Source organism: Panicum virgatum, chromosome 3N, assembly GCF_016808335.1.
Source record: "Panicum virgatum strain AP13 chromosome 3N, P.virgatum_v5, whole genome shotgun sequence".
Lineage (NCBI taxonomy): Eukaryota > Viridiplantae > Streptophyta > Magnoliopsida > Poales > Poaceae > Panicum > Panicum virgatum.
In genome coordinates this window covers 13,486,225-13,507,564 of record NC_053147.1, presented here as the reverse complement: position 1 = coordinate 13,507,564, position 21,340 = coordinate 13,486,225, and the positions used below count along the sequence as shown (strand labels likewise).

At 48.2% G+C, this 21,340-nt stretch overlaps 1 long non-coding RNA gene across 1 annotated transcript; it reads left to right on the top strand.

Moving 5' to 3' along the window:
* Positions 1-1,102: 1,102 nt before the first annotated feature.
* LOC120664435 lies at positions 1,103-2,669 on the top strand. Its single transcript, XR_005670877.1, has 2 exons — positions 1,103-1,661; positions 1,771-2,669. It is a non-coding gene; the product is annotated as an uncharacterized LOC120664435 (long non-coding RNA).
* The last annotated feature ends 18,671 nt before the right edge of the window (positions 2,670-21,340 follow it).

The window sequence follows — 21,340 nt, the reverse complement described above, 5'->3', positions numbered from 1 at the left end:
GGCCCGAAGATGGCCCGACGTGCTTTTGGTCCGTGCGGGGCCGTGGTTTCAGGTCTTAGGCCCAGCACGGCACGACCCGGTAAAATTCCGTACCTTGTCGGCCCGGCACGGTTCAGGCCGAAGCACGATGGGTCCGTGCCGTGCCAGCCCGGCACGGCCCAACTTTCAGCTCTAGGTGGGTACGACCAAAAGGCACAAGGTCCCAAGTAGTAGCCGAGCCCCTCTCCGTCCCCACCACCAGAGCCAACGACGCAAGCCATCGATGGCGAAGGTGACGGACCCACGTGAAAATCACAGGCAACGCAAAGATCAGGCAAAAGAGTGGCACTGGTCTTCAATAAAAAAAAAGAGTGGGACTGTGGGAGCTTGACGTCGTTGGAGGTGGTTGAATATTTGAAAGGGGGACAAAGTAGCAAAGGCGACCAAGGTGCCCTACGTAATGATTCATATAAAACTTAGATCGAATGGCGGGACACCGGAACGATGCCATCAGAGTTGGTTCGAAGCACAGACAAGGGATGCCGCATCAGCACCACTGTTGTTTTGCCATTGCCACGGTCGGCAGTTGATAGCTTCTCCTCTCCAGCGTTATCCCAGTTCTGATTTCAACTGGATCTTATCCGGTTTAAACTCGGGCGGAGGCGCGGCGGCAGAGCGCACGGCCGTCAGATTGCGGCGGCGTGGGGTGGGCTGGAGTCGCGGCTAGGCGGAGCTCGCCGAGGCGGGACGGATGGGGCCAGACGGCCAGTGCCTAAGCTCACCCAGGCCGGAGGCGGGGCGGAGCTCGCCGAGGTGGGCCGGAGGCGCGGCTAGGCGGATGCGGAGCACGCGCAGCCGCGCAGGGGACAAGGGGAGCGCGGGAGGAGGAAAGGGGCCCGCGCCCTGCCGCGTGGCTCGGATAGCGGGAGTCCGATCTTGCGCTAAATATAGAGGAAAAGGAGCTGAGCGGGGTTGTAGCGTGCGGGATAGAGAAGGTCGGTGCGGGAGCTTTTACGCTAAAATGCTACTGCAGGGAATGGCCACGTCTGTTCGCAGTACCACCAATGCTCTGCTGCTGGAGGCTGGAGCTAGCCTGCTTCTAGGGATGCAAGCGGGCCGGGCTCAGCCGCCAACCCGCTGGGCAAACCCGCACCGCATACCCGCAATACGCCGCATAGCAGCCCGCGAGAGTGAAACGGGCTTGCGCGGCCAGCCCGCGAGAGCCAGCGGCGCCGCAAAGCCCGCAAAAACAAACCAGAGAAGGCTTCCACCGCTTGCCTGCGCCGCCTCCGCAAGATTCACTTGCGCCGCCTCGTCCTCCTTCCTGGCTATGGTCGGAACGACGCCGCGGCCCCCTCCTCCTCCTCCTCCTTGCCGCCGACGCGGCCCCCTCCTCTCCTTCCTCGCAGGCGCCGCCCCGCCCCGCTTGCATCCCAGGGGACAGGGGAAGGGGAGAGAGGGCGTCCAAGCTGAGATCGAGAAGAGAGTGCGCCCATGGCGTCGCCGTCTTGCGCGCCGCCGCCCGCTTGTGTGCTGCTGCCACCAACCGCCGGTGAATCAACTGTTATCGGCGCTCCGTTCTCACCTCTTCTTCCCTCTCGTTGTCATCCTATCCCCCAACCCCCTCCACAAGAACAAAGAGGAGTCAGTGCAAGTGGTTGCGGCGATGGTGTGCGCCAAGTGTAAGATCTCCCTTCCTCCTCCCGGTCTAGATGATTCTCATGCTGAATTTTCAATTCCTCTTATTTTTCTGTTCATCCATAAAAGGATTTTGTTTAATTTGGGATGAAGGTTGGAAAAAGCTAGGGAAGGACGGCTGGAACAAGGGCACCAGCACAAATTACTACAAGGCACTGAGTATTACCTTTATGAAATAAATGTGTTTTCTATAATGAGGAGAAAACTGCACCATTTATTTGTGTGGTAGCAGCACAAATTTTGTGCCATATCTCTGAAGTGGTTAACATAAACTGGCTCTTTTATTTCAAAAAGAAAAAACTGTCCCTCTGACATCACATCCATTGGCTAGTGATTTTGTTATATACTATGGCTAGTAATCTTTCTTGTCTGATATATACTAGCAAATGAGTAAACATGTCAATCTTCTAGCACCAAAACGTGATTTTGTTACTAGCATCAATACTACTATGGTCTGTCTCCACTATGCACTTTTCTGATCATGCACATTGTTCTTACAGTAGTCATCTAACCGTCAGCTTGGTGTTCTGATACTGTCATTTTGAGGATCTTTTTTGTATTAAAAACAGTCTCTTGTTTGTAGGAAGGATGAAATAATATGCTGCTTGTTCATCAGTTGAGCAAGTGCAAAGAGTTTGAGTACAGAATTGTTGGCTACAAGGTGCATCAAGGGGATCTTTCCTTTGCATTTCTGATTGGGACAACAACCACCCTGTCAATGATGCCTCCTGTCTCTCACATCCGCAAGCCTGATGAGTAGAAGTGCAAGCGTGGGGTTTCGATTTTATAATGAAGTTTGATAGTTTTTATGTTTGAGTCAGTGTCCTAGAATCTGGGTCATTTTCTGTGTCCATCAGTACTATACTACTATGGCACCTCTTTATGACAGAATTCATAATCTGTTTGTATCTTAGCACTGCTTCGATCATGAATGGTGTTTTCAGCTCTGTTTTTACAGTTATCTTAACTATCAGTCGAGTGTGTTGACAGTGTCATTTTTTTCTAATTTGTGTCAGTTACATCAGTTTATGCTGTCAAGTAAACGTGAATCAGATGACAAAAAAATTTCAGGTGTGAACTTCATCTGAAACACCCAATTTCCACCCATGTCAATTTTCGTGTGTTTTGTTGATGGGAAACAACCGGTGTCAGATGGCCCTCAAACACGAATGTCAGGTAGACAGCCTCTTTGCATTTGAGCTAGTTAACTCTGTCTAGCGCATGTGAAGTGACTATACTCATGCGGCGGTAGAAGCAGCGCAGTGGCCCCGTAAATGTTCTATGCGCAAGTGGGCTGCCGCAAACTCCCGCAAAAATTATGCGGCGGCATGCGGGCAGCCGCATCGCCCCGCAAAAGGCTTGCGGCTTGTGCGGATGCGGGGCGGGCAGCCGCAACCCGCCCCGCTTGCAACCCTACCTGCTTCGCAGGATATGTTTAAATTCAATCAGAATCAGCACTTCGGTGTGTCGCCGCCATCGCCAGGAGAGCGCCAGTTGATGTCTTCCCCTCTGCAGCGTTACTCCAGTTCCGATCTTTCAGCTAGGCTTCGCCGCCAAAACCGCCCGAGACCCCAAGACCCGAGTGTTATCCGCTTAGAGCAAAGCTACTGGTTTCGCCCGCTTTCGCCCGCTTGCCGGCCAGAGCGAGCTCCAGCTCAGCCGGATTCTTCTTATTTTATTCACCACCGCTAGCAGCATATAATACAGTTCTGCTTTCAGCATGGTCCGTAGCCAACGGGAGCAGAGGATTGACGCTGGCGGGCCCCAAAATAGCTCATGCGCCCGCGTTCCGTCGGCGCTTCGCGTCGCAACACGCCCGTTTTTATCTCTCTCCTCGTTTCTCTCTGCTCCACGTCGGATATCGTCTGCTCTTCGCGGATTATTATACCTGCTCTTAGTCTGACCACAGCGGAGGGAGCAAGAGCAAATTTGCTCCCTCCTCGTTTCCCACGCCCTCTCTGTCTACAGTGCCAAACAGTGCATCTACAGTGTCAAACAGTGTATTTGCTCCTTCATTTGCTCCCTCCACTGTAGACGGTCTTAGCGAAACCCGTCAGAAAACAAACCTGCTCCTTCCTGCTGCAGAGAAGTTGGTAGGACTGAAATAATGCGCGATCGGTCACGCAGAAGCCAATCGCGCGACACCCCGTAGTCTGTGTAAGCTGAGCAAACAGAAATGCATATGTCCTCGGCCCCTATTGGCGCATGTCTTATACGACATTAAATATCTTATACAACATTAAATAAGGACGGGTCGTGAGGGACGCGTAACATGCAGCCTCTTTTTCTTCCCAAGCAGTATTGTACTGTCAAAACTATATTTAGCTTCCCTTCTAAACTCTAATACTATATAGTAATTTTTTAGTATGAAATATCTTTGTAAAAAATATTTTATCTCATTCGTTCGAGCTCTGTTTTGAATACTCATTGCACTGTTGTATTCTGCACGATGAGACGGTCAAAACTAGATCCCAATTGCATATATTTTGAAAATGTTTTGCACTAGTAGCAAGTTGCTCTATGTTATATACATAAGTTGCCACAAAGACACAAGATTTTATACACATGAGTTGCCACACATATAAGATATAAGTTTGTCGTGGGCTTTTTAGGGTACCCACAGCCGGGTGGCGGAACGCACCTGCCTAATCCCAGAGGAGGAATACTCGGGGAAGTGCTAAGCGATTAGACCGATCTAGCTTGGGGGCAAGAATGCAAGAACACTCGGATTTAGAGTGGTTCGGGCCGCCGGAGCGTAATACCCTACGTCCACTATGAGATGTATTGTTCTTAGTATGAATGAGTCTATCCTCTGCCCCTCGGGGCCTGAATCTTCCTCTAGCGTGCGTCTCCCTTTTATAGACCAAGGGAACGCGTACACGGGCGTCAGACCCCGACAGTTGGGTATAACGTGGATGTATAGTATACTATGCAGAAAGCTTCAATGGAGCTACAGCGGTTGAGAACCTCTTCTCGGATACGCTTCATCGCCCTGTCGTCTCTCTGACCCAGGGGAGTCTTTATTTGTCCCATCGACGAGGCGCCCGTTGGGGCAATGTAGCTTGCGGCGTAGTCTATCGAGACTACCGTGTAGACGTCATAATGGGCGAAGCCGATCCGTCGTGTCCAACTGGCATAGTAGACTGGCATACGCGGCGTGGGCGGCACCAGTGACTGCACTGTACGCCTTGGTAACACGCGACCGACAGTGCAACCTGGCAAAAGCCGCCTTGGGCTTTGCTGTGGCAGAGCACACTTCCGCCTACTGCTTTAAATGCAGTAGGTAGGCGGGTCTTCTAGTGCGTGCCCCCTGCGAACACGTGGCGGCTCCGGACCCCCTGGCGGTATGTTAGTCCCAGGCGCGAGGGAGGTCCCGGACCCCTACGGGGGGTCCGAGATCTCGGCGGCCGGCCTGGAGCTTCCCTTTCTTAGGGACACGTGGCATCTCCGGACCCTTCCCAAGCGAAGAGCGGGTCCAGAGCCGTTGCGTCGGGAGAGTAGGGCTCCGGACCACAGGGGTCCAGCTGATCGGCCGTTAGGGCGTAGTTAAGGATAAATACTAGACTCTTGCTTAGACACAGCAAGAGGGGGTACCCCAGTCCTGGGGTACCGACAAAGTTGCTACACATAAGATAAAAGTTATCATAAAATTTTTATGAATTATCAGAAAAATAAAGTTGCCACAAAAGTATAATCTATTATAAACATAAGTTGCCACATTGTCATATACATAATTTGTCACAATCCTAAAATATCATACATATAAGTAGTAAAAAAAGAGTAAGTATCGAGTTTATATATAAATTGTCATAAAAATAAAAGTTGTCATATACTAAAATAAAAGTTCTACAAAAATAGAATCTATTATGCATATGAGTTTCCATGTATGTCAGATATAAGTTACCACACATATAATTTGTAAGTTGTTAAAAAACAAAGTTGGCACAATAATATAATTTGTTGTGAACATAAGTCATCATAAATTAAAATTGATCATATACGTGAGTTGTCACAAACATAATATGTCATACAAATAAGTAGTAAAAAAGAGCAAATTATCGTACATATAAATCTATCTACAAACTGCTATAAAATTAAAAAATTTCACACATATAAAATAAAGGTTGCTATAAAAACATCTACTATACACATGAGTTATCTCATATCTAAGATATATGATGCAAGTTACTTTTAATAAAATCGATCATACACTCACATACATGAGTTGATACAAAAACAATACACTTTATACACATAAGTTGTTACTATAGCAAAATAATATACACATAAGTTGCTAGAGCAAAGAGAACAAGTCATCACATAAGTTGTAACTAGTATAAAATATCATGAAAATATATGCAAATAGGATCTAATTTTGTTCGTCTCGTCACGTAGAATATATTGGTGCAATCGATTCTCGAAAAGGAAGTAATATGAAATAGATAAAATATTTTTTAGAATAGCTTCTCATATAAAAAAATTATTTTCTTCTCAACGGGTGCATCCTGGCAGACCAAAGCATCACGCGGGGGTGGTGGGGGTGTTGGGCCGCAGGCGCGCAGATCAAGATATAGGACAGACTGACACGAAATTTGTTGGGCTGCGGGCGTAGGCCAGAGGTGGGCCGGCGCGCGGTCGCGCACTCGCGGTGGCGCGTGACTGGTCGTAGGATAGATTTTTCGCGGTTTTTTCTTTTTTATATTTAAAAAAAATTAAAATTTCAAAAATATATGTCTGTTTTGGAAAAATTCAAAAATATACCCCGGTCGCCCTATGGGGGGGGCGACAGGGCTCAAATGTAATTTTTTTTCTTCTTCAAATTTGCAACAAAGTCCCTAGAGAAAAAAAAGAGGGGGCCTGTCGCCCCCCCCAACGGGCGACAGGCCCCTGTCGCCCACCCCAGGGGCGACCGACCAGTGGGCCCAGCCTACAGGCGCTAGGGGGCCGGTCGCCCCTCCCGCGGGCGACAGCGGGGGCCTGTCGCCCACCCCGCGGGCGACCGGGTCAGCCCTCCCTATATAAGGCCTCCCCCCTCATTCCCTCCCCATTTGACCTCAAAAAATCCACCAAAAATCCAGAAAAAAGAGAGGGGTGAGGAGAAGGGAAGCGGCGAAGCTCTGCCGAATTCCGCACTTGTGATCTACCGGTAATTTCTGTATAAATTCGTTGATATTGTATAACAATTTAATTTAATTAGCAGATTAGTTGAATTAGATTTGGTGCTTTAGAACACTGGTTTAGTATTACAATTTGAGTACTATTACAGACTTTTTCAAATAAAATAATTATACATTAGAATAGAATTATGACAGTACCTTATTGATATTGCAGTATAAGACAATAGAATTATGACAGTACCTATATTTTCACGCATCGATTTGGTATACGATATGTGCATTGCTTAAATCATTGTTTGTTATTTGGCGCACCACACTATAGCGCCAATGTCTTCGTCAGGATCAACCTACATTCCGTGGAGCAAGTGTAAAGCCACCGTACCCGAAGGAATTGATGTGCCAATGTGCTTTTGCGGTTCGTTATGCAAGTTCATGCAATCTGAGGTTTTAGGAGATGACTACGGCATGAGGTTCTTTATGTGTGAGAACTACGAATATGATCCACCTAAGCGATACAGCAAAGACCGAGCCAAGGTAGCAGGAGAACATACGCTATTTTTCTCTGTGACCTAACATTGAGTTATGATTCTAACTTGTGTTGGACAAAGTCTCCTCCGCCTCTTTGTGATTTTATGCAGTGGTTCGACACCGTGCAGTCGCAGCAGGCAAAGGACATTGTGGAACAAAAAGCAAGGTGGGCTGTAGAACGTTGGCGCCGAATGAAGCACGAGGAACAGCAAGAGGAGAAGCGCAAGAAAGAGCAAGAAGAGATCCGCAAGAGGATAGAGGAGGTGGATCGTAAGGCGGCGGCCGAACGTGAAGCTGACAGGGAGAGAAAGCGAGAGAGGGCACGCCGTGCGAAGGAAGCCGGGGCCGAATCAATTAGGAAGGGCAAATATCCTAGGTGCACTCAGTAGAGTAGTACCATGTAATACCGGCATTTTACATTCCATAAGGCATGGTAGGTTTAGATGCAACAAGAAATTATCTTGTCGCGTGCACATGCTTAACTCTGTGTGTTGTAGCCATTACCATTAATTTGCAGTTGTAGCCGGGAGTCTATGAAATCTTTGAATTTGTCCTTAATATTTTCGGAGCTTTTCATGTCACTAGAATATAAAAAACACACATTTTATTAATATAACGATAAGAATTAAGAACTAAAAAATACATCGGGGTCTGCTGCTAAAAAGCACACATTTTCATGTCGCTAGAATACTAAAAAGCATCCGGAGACCTCACCCGCCGACGATGATGACGACTACACGCTCGAATAGCTCAAAATATGAATCATAGTGCATCTAGCTGCGAGTACGAGATCACAGGTTGCCACTGCTCAGCACGGCGATCACGGGTTTCCCAAATGTCGCATTCTTTGCCCAGACATACGTGACCCAATAGCAGTGACCTTTGTGCGCCTATAAATACTCCCAAGTTTGTGAACTCCCAGCACAACTCAAACACCTTGTCACAATGGGTGGATACTGCGGAGAAGACTCACAATGGGTGGATACTGCGGAGAAGGCTCAACGCAGTTTGCTACGTGGGGGTACGGCTACTAGGACTACCCTAATGCTAGTGACATGCTGCATCATTGTGTTTGTTCTGTTTTTTTTTTAAATTACCTAAGGCATGTTAGGTTAGTCCAGAATCTGTTTACCACTGCATGTGTGATGTGTTTTTCATTATCGTTGTATTATGATGTAAAATTTGGTGGTTCACATTACGTAATGCATTTGTTAGTTCTTATTTCTTATTTGTGTGATGTTTATTTGTAATGAGATAGCTGTGGACCGCTTATTTATACACTTCAACGTTCGTCACTGATCACTCTCGTATTTTCCATTACATACAATTGATGGTATGTTTATACTTCGATGCTCCATTACGACTAAGTACGATTCAAACTCGACATTATGTACATGTCCAGTGAATGCAAGTTAGGTACGAGACATACATACAAGCATAATACAACATTAACAATACTAAATGCGAATACATCTTAAACCGATGAACATTATATGTTATAGATCATGGCATGAAATCATCTAGGTCGTCATCCCAGTTGACAGATGGTGGTGCTGCAGGTGGTGTAGTATGGCTCGACGAACCTCTTGGCTTTCCCTTTTTCTCTTTTCTGGATCTACGTTCATGTACAGGGGGAGAAACATCATGTGTTGGAGGCCATGGTTTGGGGGGCATGAAGTCATTCATGTCGTCATCCCAGTTAACACAAGTTTGTGCTGCAGTGGTGCAACATGAATTGACGAACCTCTTGCCTTTCCCTTTGTCTACTTTCTGATTCTAGGTTCATGTACAGGGGGAGGAACATCATGTGTTGGAGGCCATGGTTTGGGGGGCATGAAGTCATCCATGTCCTCATCCCAGTTAACACAAGTTGGTGGTTGAGGTGCTGAAGCATGACTCGACGAACCTCCAGGCATCTGTTCTTGCGCAGGCCAAGTACTATCACCCGAAGATCTTATCCGCCTCCTTCGTCTAGTTTGCGGCATAAGTCCATCGAAGATACATACCAATTTACGGAAATTTGGTATCGTTTTGTTAATCAACTCCGTGTCCTCGGGGTAATCCTAGCATATAATTAAAAAACAATGTTACTATTTCATAAATATGGATTCGAAATGACGGACGGAATTAGAACTGAATGAGAGTTACCTTAATGTGCATCTCATACACCTCTGGCCGCATCCATATCTTACAAGAACTTTGTAAGAATCCAATGATATTAGGATGATTTGCTAGTTCACATACTCTCATGTATATCTTCCGACGTTCTAGCAGGTGTCCCTTTACATCTTGCGTCGTAATACCTCGAAATAATGTGAAATCTTTAAACTCTACTACTTTGGACAACACCATCTCTATCGTACCATCCGCTAACGGATCCAACTTCTTACTGATAACAAGATGGGTCATGATATCAAGTATTATACTAGATTTTTCTTCGGTCCATGAAAATCCTCCACAATTTGAGGCAGTCATTGCCTTATGCTGCAATATCAATAAGGTACTGTCATAATTCTATTCTAATGTATTATTATTTTATTTGAAAAAGTCTGTAATAGTACTCAAATTGTAATACTAAACCAGTATTCTAAAGCACCAAATCTAATTCAGCTAATCCACTAATTAAATTAAATTGTTATACAATATCAATGGATTCATACGGAAGTTACCTGTGGATCAGGAGTACGCAATTCGGCAGAGTTTCGCCGCTTTTCTTCTCCTCACCCCTCTCTTTTTTCTTGAATTTTTAGGCTCAAATGACAAAGGGAATGGCGGCGAATGGCAGCCAGGGCTTAAATAGAAGGGAAGGCCCCTGTCGCCCCCCAACGGGCGACAGGCCCCTGTCGCCCCTTGGGGGGGCGACAAGCCCCCTCTTTTTTTTTTCTCTAGGGACTTTGTTGCAAATTTGAAGAAGAAAAAAATTACATTTGAGCCCTGTCGCCCCCCATAGCGCGACCGGGGTATATTTTTGAAATTTTCCAAAATGGACATATATTTTTGAAATTTTAATTTTTTTAAATATAAAAAGAAAAAACCGCAGATTTTTCCAAGTTGGTATGTTTGTGTTGACTGTTGAGCCCGCTCGTATTCATTCTTGTGAATGGAACAGGTGGGTGTTTCTGTATGTTGGGCTGGTTCTTTGTACGTGGGCCACAAGCGGATAGCACTGGGCCTGCTGATCGATAGCGTCCTGTACTCGGCGTGGGCCTGGATGAACGAGGCCGTTAGCAATTTCCTCAATGCCCTTTACTGTGTCAAAAATGTCAGCCCGGAATTCCTAACTCCTAGCTAATCAGTACTCGTTTCCAAAATGTTCAACAAAAAAAAGTACTCCTTTCAAAAAAAAGTACTCCTTTGCAGTTTGTACTGCACCTGGCAGGCTGGTCGCCCGGCCATTTTCTCCACGAGCGAGGGCGACTGGTAGTACAGTACTGTGGTGGGAAAATTCTCTGTATGGTCCTCAAACAAATAACACTTTCTTCTACGATGCTAAAAGTTGAAACTCCCTTTATCTTCCATTGCCCTGCCGTTACATCCGCTAGACTGCTCTGGTTAGCAGTTCCTGTAGCACGTGTTTACTGTTTTTGGATCAAACTACCCCTACGAGACTCACCGCCCCTGCCAGCTCACTACCCGAACCATGTGGGCGGCCAGGCAGGCGCGCGCGGGCGACGGCGTCAGCCAGGCACGCGCGCGGCGCGGCGGCAGTCAGGGACGGCGCGCAGGGGCTCATGGCCGTTGTTGTGCTAGGGGTGTTTTCGTTTTTTCAGAATCACTTAACTGGAGGTTAACCGTGTTCGGCAGGCTGGAGCTGGAGGCTGGAGCTGGAGTGATGTGAGAGAAAAATACTGTTACCTGGCTGGTGGCTGGAGGCTGGAGCTGGAGTGATGTGAGAGAGAAACACTGTAGAGGCTGGAGGCTGGAGACCAGCCGAACACAGTGATAACAGCAAAGCTATAGAAGGGATTGGAAGATAAAAGGAAAGCCCAAGGGAGTACAATAGGAACCGTAGCACCCTAGCAGTAGCACGCGCATGACTGCAGAAGGGCCAAAGGATAGGGGCATGTTTAGTTTATAGAATGTTAGGAAATAGTTACACTTTCACCGTTAATTACGGTGTCAAATAAAATTAGTTTATAAAACCAATTTCAGAACCTTCGCGTTAGAAATCTGAAGATTCTAATGAGGCATTTGGGCGCGTGATTTAAAGATAGTTACTGTAGCCAATCATTAATTAATTACCGTTATTAGATTCGTCGCGAAAAATTATGTTTATTTTTGAAAAAAAATTTACAAATAGATTTTATTTGGTTTTTCATGCGGAGGTTAGAAAAATCGCGCTAGGATCCCTATAATTAAGGATGGATCTAGACATCTAAATTCTTAGAACAAATCTAATATTTTAAAATAAATATGCTTAAAATTTTATGCTAATCTTTTTTATATTATCAAGCATATTATTACACATAAGAATAAAATTTTGTATAGATTTTTTTATGTATTATTTGCTCTCTACAATTAAAAAGGTGAAAAAAGATTCGAATCCGAATCCGATCCGTATTCGAATTTTTATATCTATTATTTGAGAATATATATGATAAATTTGAGGTTTAGTTTTTATGAATCTTTATAAGATCAATGTTAAATATAAGGCTATGAATTTACATAGTAAATTTTATATTTTATTTGTCCATAATCGAAGAAAAATAACAAAAAAATCTGACATTCGAATAAATATCCGAATCCATACTTACCCAAATGGGGTCCAAATGGGGTCAGGATAGGACAGATTGGGATGGGATGGCAGACGGCTAGACGCGCAGCGCGCAGAGTAGGGGACATGACTGCGACTCTTGGACTAGTCACGTCCGGAAGGAAATCCGAAATCATAGCAGGCTAGCAGTAGCAGTTCCCCCAGTTCCACGCAGACGCAGCGGCGAACCCTCTCGCACTGGCGCACACATGAAGACATCCTCCGATCCCATCGGCCCATCCCATCGAGCATGGAGGCTCTACGCACGCCCTACGAACCCTGCGAGCGGAACTGGCTATAGGATGATTTGAGTAGACGACGGCCGGGGTGCAACGCATCCAGCGGCTTCGATGATCGATCCCCATCCAGGAGCGGAAACCATGCTTGCTCCATGCGACCATGCGTGCCAGAGCTAGATAGGCCGAGGCACATCGTCCCGGGATGCAACTATCCACTAGACCACTACAGTAGGCACTAGCACACATGGAGCAGCACGAGCATACAACTGCGACTGACAGGCCGTAGGATAGGAGTGCCATCTTCTCTTCTGCAATGCATGGATTCATGTTCGCTGATATTTGGAACGCAGCATACCGTATCCTATCCTGGAAGGAACGATGGAGTACTCCCTTCATATAAAAAAACCTGACATTTAGGACTACGACACGGTCTCCAAAACACAATTTTAATTTCTTATTCCTCTAAACATATTTATCAAAAAGTGATATATGTATATTTTCATAAAAATATTTTTCAAAATAAATCTATTCATATAATTTTTACATTTTCAATCTCAACAACTTAAGAGTTATTTATGATTTATATTCTCAAAATTTAACTCAAACCTTGTCCTAAACATTAGGTTTTTTAGTATGGTCGGAGTACTCATTAGTTACGGGTGCAGATCCTGCTGCTATTTGCCTCAGGCTTTCTCCAACCATTCCTCCCATCCAACTCCCCCCAAACGTACTATTTACTATATTTTACTACCTCCCTCCAAAAGATTCCTCCCCTATAACTCCTCCTCTCCAACCATTCCCCCATATCTATTTCCCCTATATACTATCACTCATTAACTAACTATTTATTTAACATTTTTGAATTTAAAAAAAATCATACAGTATTTGTACTGTCATAATACACATTATCATCATGTTACGGGGCTCAAACAGGATTAATATCGCGAAGAAATGGTGTGATTAAAGATATAAGGGGAGTTGGAACTCACCCCATATGTAGGGGGAGTTTCAACTCCCCCGTATATAGGGCGAGCTGTGGGGGAGCTGTTGGAGCGCCCCCTCCCCCAAAGCCCCCCTACGTAGGGTGGGGGGCGCTGTCCAGGGCGCCGTTGGAGGAAGCCTCCCAGCTAGCCTGCTGGCTGGTATGATGAGCGAGTTCCTCCAGCAGCTACGGACTGACGGACGGTCGGTCGGAGCGATGGAGTAGGGAGTCGCGCAGTCTTGTCTTGTCGATGAGAGCAGAGCGGATCTGCTAGCAATGATTACAGCTTTTGACTCTTGCGCCGCTGCTTGCCTTGCGCAGTTGCGCCCTTGCGCCCTTGCCCCTCCTCTTCTTGGAAAATGGAGTCGACAACAGGACGGTAGTCCTATCTCCGTTTCAAAATATAAGTATTTATTAATTTTTACTGATTATTTTTGACTCATTATTTTATTTAAAAAATTTGAGAAAAAATAAAAACAATTAAGATATACTTCAAATATATATAATGATAAAACATATCATAAGCTCCGTCGCTTTCTTTTTCTTGAAAAAATAAAAATAATTAAGATATACTTCAAATATATATGATGATAAAATATATCATAACAAAATAAATAATATTTTTATAAATTTTTTGAATAAAACAAATGATCAAATATGATAAGTTAATCTTGGGACGGAGGTAGTAGTACGCGGGCAGCACGGCAGCAGACAGCCAGCCTCATCCCAGAGAGTCAGAGTCAGAGCACGCGAGCTACTGCTACTGCGTGCCCTGCATGCACTGTGCTCAAGCTCTGCCTCTGGACGCCAAGGCCGCCAGGCCTTCCGATCCCCGGCCGGGCCGGACGCCGGACGGACGGACAGGCTGATTGCACGAACCCGGGCCTGGCCGCGCGCACGCGTCGCAAGCCGTGGGACGCACGCCTTGCCGCCGGGCCTTGCCCTTGCGTCGTCGCGATCGCCTCGATCGGCGGCGCGCGGTCCCATCGTTATCAAACGGGAGGAAATGCCTGCGCGGCTGCGCCGCCCGGCTCCGGCTCCCTTGCCTGTCTGTCCCCGTCCCGGAGGACGGTGGACAACATCCGCCTGCCCCACGTCTCGCTCACGTCGGCGTGTTCTCGGCCCCGCCAGACACGCCTCCGAGTCTCCGACCGTGACCCCGACAGCCGCCAGTCACCCTCACGGCTCACGTATGTATACCCCCGCCCATCCGGCCGCCCAGCACGAGCGGCGGCAGCGCCGTGTGAAAGGACCGGCGCCCCCGGTGGGCGGAGCCGTGCCGGACGGCGTGCGCCACGACGGCGACGGTCGGCGGCTCCCCCGCGGCGCTCGCAGTCCCCGTGCGCAGTCCGCAGTAACGGCGGCCGGCCCGCGTACTCACACTCGCCTTGGGCTCTATAATGTCAACGGGGCTTGTTCTCGACCGCCGCGATCTGACATTAGTATGCTTCATCATGCTCACATGCAATTTTTTTTCTATAAAAACACATGTGATCAGCGTATCTAACATGTGCAGTCTAGAGAGTACACACTACCGCGTTGCCCTCCCCTGAACGATAAACATAATTAGTCACGAGTGATGTATGTGAGCCGCTTATATTAGTATAATGTATATTGTATATACGACTCCGAGTCATCGACGATACTCCTATATATGCAACGTGCAATAATTTGCATCATCTAGATGCAGCAAGCTAGCCTTCTGGATGGAATTAAAAAATAATGCGCCCTCCCTGTTCCTTCTTTGAAATAAAGCGGCAACTCTTCTTATCTTAAAAAAAATGCTTCCACGATGCTTGGACATTTGAGCTAGTTTACTCGTGGATAGGGTTGGGCATTCTGTTCTAGCCAAATTGATCGGTTCAGTTCCTCGATTCTTTTGAAAATTCATTTTCTAAGAAATAGGAACTGATTAATTCTTTTCAGATGTAGGAGTTGACAAATTTTTGTTTCAGTTCCCTCGGCTCAGTTCCAGGTCTAACCGAGGGAACCAAAATTTTCAAGATGAAAAAAAAACAGCCCATCTTTCTACTCTTTTGCTCCAACTCCGGCTTCGTCGTCACACTTGCTGCCACTGCAAAGGTCGGGTCAGGCCTCGGAGAAATAGAAGACTATTGGAAGAACTGCAAATCATGTGCATTGACATCAAGCTGCAACATGTTGAGCAGTGTCTCCCTGGGGATTTGCTGGGCGCTGGCCCCTGGTGAGCTCAAAATCCATGTCAGAGACTAGGCGTGTGCGCGGCAAGAATGCTATCGCGTGCTGCAGGTCAAGCATATCCCCGCGGAGCTTGTCCGGGTACATACACCAGCTCCGAGGGCAGCGGCGGGCGTTGGATGGCGGCGCGGGGGGGGGGGGGGGGGGGGGGGGGCAAGGAGGCCAAGGACGGCGGCATCGAAGCCGAGCTCCGAGGTCGGGGGGCGAGGGAGACTAGGGGTGGCGTTGGGGGTGGGGGATGCGGATGACGGTCTTGGGGTAGCCAGGTGGGGAAGATCGGGAGTGGGAGTGGGAGCGGTCGAGTACGGGGCCTGCGGGGTTCACCTAGGGTTTGGCTCAGTTAGATCGGTGCTCTATTGGGCTGAATGTGTATTTGGTTCGGTTCTTTCGGTTAACCTGGAACCCAATAGAATAACTGAGTAAATTTGGTTCATGATACGAAGGAACCAAATAGGAACTGAAATTACTAGGTTCTGGTAATTTCGGTTCGGTTCCTGGTTAAATTTTCCCACACCGACTCATGGAGTAGCAGCGCCGTCCTCACACGTAAGGAAGGGTTGTTGCGATTGATGAACCGTCTCGGGATTTCTTTTTCTTGGGCTCATTAATTTCTCGCCTTGGGGTCAAACTAAGATCCTTCTACCGGCTCCGGCTTTGTCACTGTTCACATACCGTCGAACACGAACATTGCAGCACAAAGCTGGTGAAGTTAAGAAAACTGGAATCACCAGCTTCACATATTTTCTAATCATTTTCACCATCAGGTTGCATTCTGGCTTCACGCTACAGTGAACAACACATTACAGAACCGTGCTGAGTATACTGTACGTATCGAAGAGCTAAGTCCGAAGGGGGCACGCTAATTTACGGTTAACCGTAGGGACCCCTTCTCTACTGTCGATATTCCGACCGTTGCTTCTTTTCCATTTATAGAAATTTTTTTGTCGTTTTCTGATTACAAAAAATTTTAAAAAAAAATACAAAGAAAAATTTTGGAGACCAAAAAAAATTCAAACAAAAATAGGAGAGCAGGAAAAAATTTCAAAAAAAAATTGGAGAGCAAAAAAAAAATTTCAAGGAAAAATTAGGGGAGAGAGGACCCTTCAAGAAAAAAGTTTGAAAAAAAAATGTACGAAATAAATTTTAAATAAATCAAGAGAAAAATTTCAAAGAGAAAAAATATTTACATAAAAAAATTAAAAAAACTCAGATAAAAAAAAGAAAAAAAAGACGGAGCTACCCCGCCGCCGCCGGCCGGCCCAGCGCACCGCGCCTCCTCGCCGTCGACCCGGCGCGCCGCTCGTCCCCCGGCACGTCGCGCCGCCACCGCGCCTCCTCGCCTCCGTCCCCGACCCGCCCCGCCCAGCTGCGCCACTCCGCCCATCCCGGCGCCCCACGCCGTGCCCCTAAGGGGCAGAGCCCGCCGCCGCGCCGGCCCGCCACCCGCTGTGCCGCGCCTCCCCGCTGCCGGCCTTCCGCGCCGCTCAACATGGGGAGCGGAGCTCCCCACGGCCGGAGCCGAGATCCAGGAGAAAAAGGAAGAGAGAGAGAAGAGAGAGCCGAGGAGGGGGTCTGCGAGGATCTAGAAGGGGGAGGGGAAGAGAAAGTGAAGAGGGGAGGGGGGATCCGGACTCATGGTGTGGATGGGCGGACGGAGTCACGTGGGTGGGCCCTCTACAAAATCGACCGTGACTTTCCTTCGCTACGGTCACCCGTGAAACCAGTATTGCGAGTCCGAAGCCGATACGCTCTAAACCGCCATGCGCTGAGGGCACAGTCAACCCTCTAATTAGGCATGTCCTTAATCCTGGTGCGTGGGACCGTGGATTTCAGATCGATTTTGCTTACCTGTTTCTGTTGTCCACGGCTATCCCGATTGTATAAATCTGTAAGCTAGCGCCGTAATTCTGATAACCATTCGATAATTAGTAAGCCTTTGCGCCCGATTATTATCTATTATAGAATCAATTAACGTGGAGCTAAGTAGGCAGCTCGTGCTCACTAATCATATTATATTTATACATACATAGGAGCAAAGGTCGCATAGAGCTTGCCAACGCGAGTAGGAACGGAAAACGACGTGCTTCTCCGTCCCGTGAGACTGAACGTCGTAGCAACCGTAACTACCTTCTGTGATTTGCCGAGTTTGGTTGGGTTTGTCCGTATCCCGTGGTCAAATGCCTGCAAATGCGACGTGACATGCCGCATGTCGATATGAACGCGGAGTCTGACGACGTCATCGATAGGCCCGTACTCCTTTAATACAAATTGCAGTCAATTTTAGCGGGTGTTTAGTTGGTGAAAAAATTTGAGTTTGGATACTATAGCACATTGCGTTGTTATTTAGTAATTAATATCCAATTATGAATTAATTAGACTTAAAAAGATCCGTCTCGTTCTAATCACTTAATTAAACTGTGTAATTAGATATTTTTTCAACTATATTTAATATTCCATGCATGTGACTAAAGAATCGATGTGATGTGTACTGTAGAAAAAAATTTGGGAACTAAACACCCCCTTAATGCCCTGAGTTAAATATTTATAACTTCCGTTATGCAAGAGCTAAAGCTGGAAATGAATTGGCGAAGATTGGCATGTGGAGGAGATGAGATACCCTTCATTAATATTTAAGTGCTTTAGTATTGAGTTTGAGTACTTTATCTCTTATGTAATATCACATTTGTAAGAACTTGCCTGCTTCTCCTTTCTTAAATGACAAAGCGGAACTCCCACAATTCTTTCAAAAAGAATTATAACTTCTATCAAATTTATATTAAAGAACAACATCCTCGCAAAAGAAAATAAAAGAACATCGATATTTTAAAACTTCAATTAATATCACACATCCGCCATAAAAATATCTTAAGGCTACCCACACGGGTCTGTAAGACGTCCGGTACGCGATTTTACAGTATCGCTTTACCGGAAATTTCCCCGCAGCGGGGACGGCAAAGCCGTCCGGTATCGTCCCGGACGAGCCGCCGTCCGGAATTCCCAGGGGACGAGCGAGCGTCCGCTACGCCTGCGCCGGGCCCACCTTGCCTCCGTCCACGCGCCATCCCAACCGCCCCGGCGCGGAGCGGGCGGACCGGCGAACGGAGACGCCGGTGAGCACCCAGCCGGAGGGAGGAGGGAGGGGCTAAGCTCGAGCTCGAGTTTGAGGCGGCGGAGGTCGAGCTCGAGAGCCGCACGCCGGCGAGGGAGGACGGGATCGCCGCGCGCCGCGAGCTCCCTTGCCCCACTTGCACCTCCGCGCCGCCGCCCGCGCAAGGTCCGGCGCCGCCTGCGCGAGGCCCCGCGCCGCCCGCCCCGGGTAGCCGCGCGACCCGCCGCTGGGGGCGGGGCCCCTGCTCCGCCGGCCTCCGCACCATGCCATGGCCAAAGAACGCCGCGCGCCGCCAGCCGACCTCGAGCTCGCGCAGATCGAGGGGGAGGGAGGAGGGAGGAGGAGGGGGCGATGGAGCTGGGCTGCCGGCGCGGTGAGGAGGCTGAGGAGGAGGGGTTCGTTCGCCCGCCCACACGCGTCGCTACCATGGCCCAGCGCGGATCCGCCTAGGCGGCCGCACGCCGCCGCGCGCCATGGCCTCCGCCGCCGCGCCCTAGCGAGGGAGGGGAGAGAGGGCCGCCGGTGGAGGGCCACGGGTAACCCGGAGGCGGGAGGAGAGGCGAGCGGCGTGGGCGGTGGGGAGGCGAACCGGTGGCCAGGGGCGGTGGCCAGGAGCGCCTTGCCCCCGCGTGGGTCCGGCCGAGACGGAGTTCCGGGGCCGCGTCCAGGCGCCCTCGAGGCCGCGGAGGCCGCCGGACCCGTGCGGACCCGGCGCCGATGAGGGAGGGGGAGGAAGGCTGGATCCGTCTGCGCGATGGCCTCGCGCGGCTAGAATGGCGGAGCTTGCGCGCCGGTCAGAGCCCGCCTGGCCGGCGCTCGAGGAGAAGCCGCCGGGGGACATGGCCGACGGCGAGGTAGGAGGCGGGCGGAGGAGAAGGGAGGCGGGTGGGGCAGACGAGGTCGCGGAGGGGGAGAGAGACATGGAAGAGAGGGAGGGCGCTGGGAATTAGAAAAAGACAAAGGAGGCTGACGCGTGGGCCCCATTCATGGGTAGTTAGTATAAAGGATGTATGTAGAGTATGAACGAGTGCGGAGAAACTGAATGTAGAGGAGAGAATATTAATGACCAGAACAGAATATACCTTTTAGAGGATGGATTTAGAGTATGACGAGTGCAGACAGTCTAATAATGCATTTGTTTGGTACTACAAAATATCAATGCAAATTTTTATATAAAATCGACCAAAGTTAGAGAAGATAAGACATGACAATATTGAGTGAACTATGATCCAGAACGTATAGAAAAGTACCAAACAATGGTTTTCATGAATGTTTATTTTGCAGAACAAGTGGATCATTGATCACTACTAAAAAAATGATTTGCCGCGACATTTTCTAAACATCTTCGAGGTGGGCAAGAATTCCAACCGTCTCAGTTAATGGCATGCATTAAACTGAGATGATCATTTCTTATTAACCGATCAAGATGGCTAATTTTTAACCGCCTCGTAAAATCAATTTACGAAGGTGGTTAAAAAATAACAGTCTCCAAAGATCTATTAATCGAGGTGGGCATTATAAGAGGTCTACCTAGAAAAGTAGGTTACTTTTGGAGGCGGACCTCCTAAGTAACCCGCCTCCGTTAATGTGGCCAAGCCCAGTACGATTTAGAAAAACCTACCTCAGCCAGTCGCTCCGAGTATATATATATGGGAGCTTTTAGTTTCACACTCTCTCCCTCTCTCCCTCTCTCTCCCTCCCTCGAGCTCTCCGCTGCCTCTACCTCATCTCCTCCGCCTCCTCACCGTCCTCCAACTCTGCCGCCCTCCTTCACCTTCTCCGCGTCGCCGCCCTCCTCCACCTTCTCCGCGGGTGCGGCAACAGGTGACCACGGGCGCGACACGTTCGGAGCACGGCCAAGGGCGGAGCGCGGCACGCGCGGGCGGAGCGGAGCGGGGGGGGGGGGGGGGAGCTCGGGTGCGAGGTTCCAACGTCCAACGGCGGGTGGGGCAGATTCGGCGGCAGCGGGCAGATCTGACGATGGCGTGGGGTGGCGGCTCGTGGATGGACTCTGCGGGCCCGCTAATGGGATAGCTGGGCTTATCCACGATAGCTGATGGGATACCGTGGCCTTTAATCCGAGGCGGTTGCGAAAAATGTCTCAGTTAAACATTTTTACCCGCCTTGATTAAGATTTTTGTGGTAGTGGATCTTCCTCAGGATTGGTGAGCTAGTAGCATTGTTACGTGCATGCTCCCTCTAACCATATCTCAGAAAGTCATTTTGGGTAGTTAAGTACATGAAACAACTTTTCATAATAAATTCCAATGACATCACTATTTTGTGGGTGGAATTAACTAGAAAAATTTCAATTTCTTATTGAACAATTATTACATTTACTCATACTAAATTTTAAACCTTTTACGATGAGTGTGTGTCGGTACGTTCTTATGGGCCGGGTGAAGCCATACTAGAAGACCACCGAGATCTTTTGTTTCTTAATGATTCGGTCATTAAGAACAATTGATAATTATCTACAGTGATTGTCTATTGAAATCTTCTAAATTCGTCGGCATCGGCTAACCCCAGTACCAAGCTGTAGACATGCCAATCCAGCCTCTTAAAGATGGCCAAAACAACAGTTTATATTGGAGACGAAAATACTTATATGCTAGCCTAAGCAATGGTGAGGGGCGTTCGAGTTATCGTATCGTCGCAGCAGCTGGCAGCAGTTGCATCGGAGAGGGACGGGACCCGACGACCAAGACCAAGACCAAC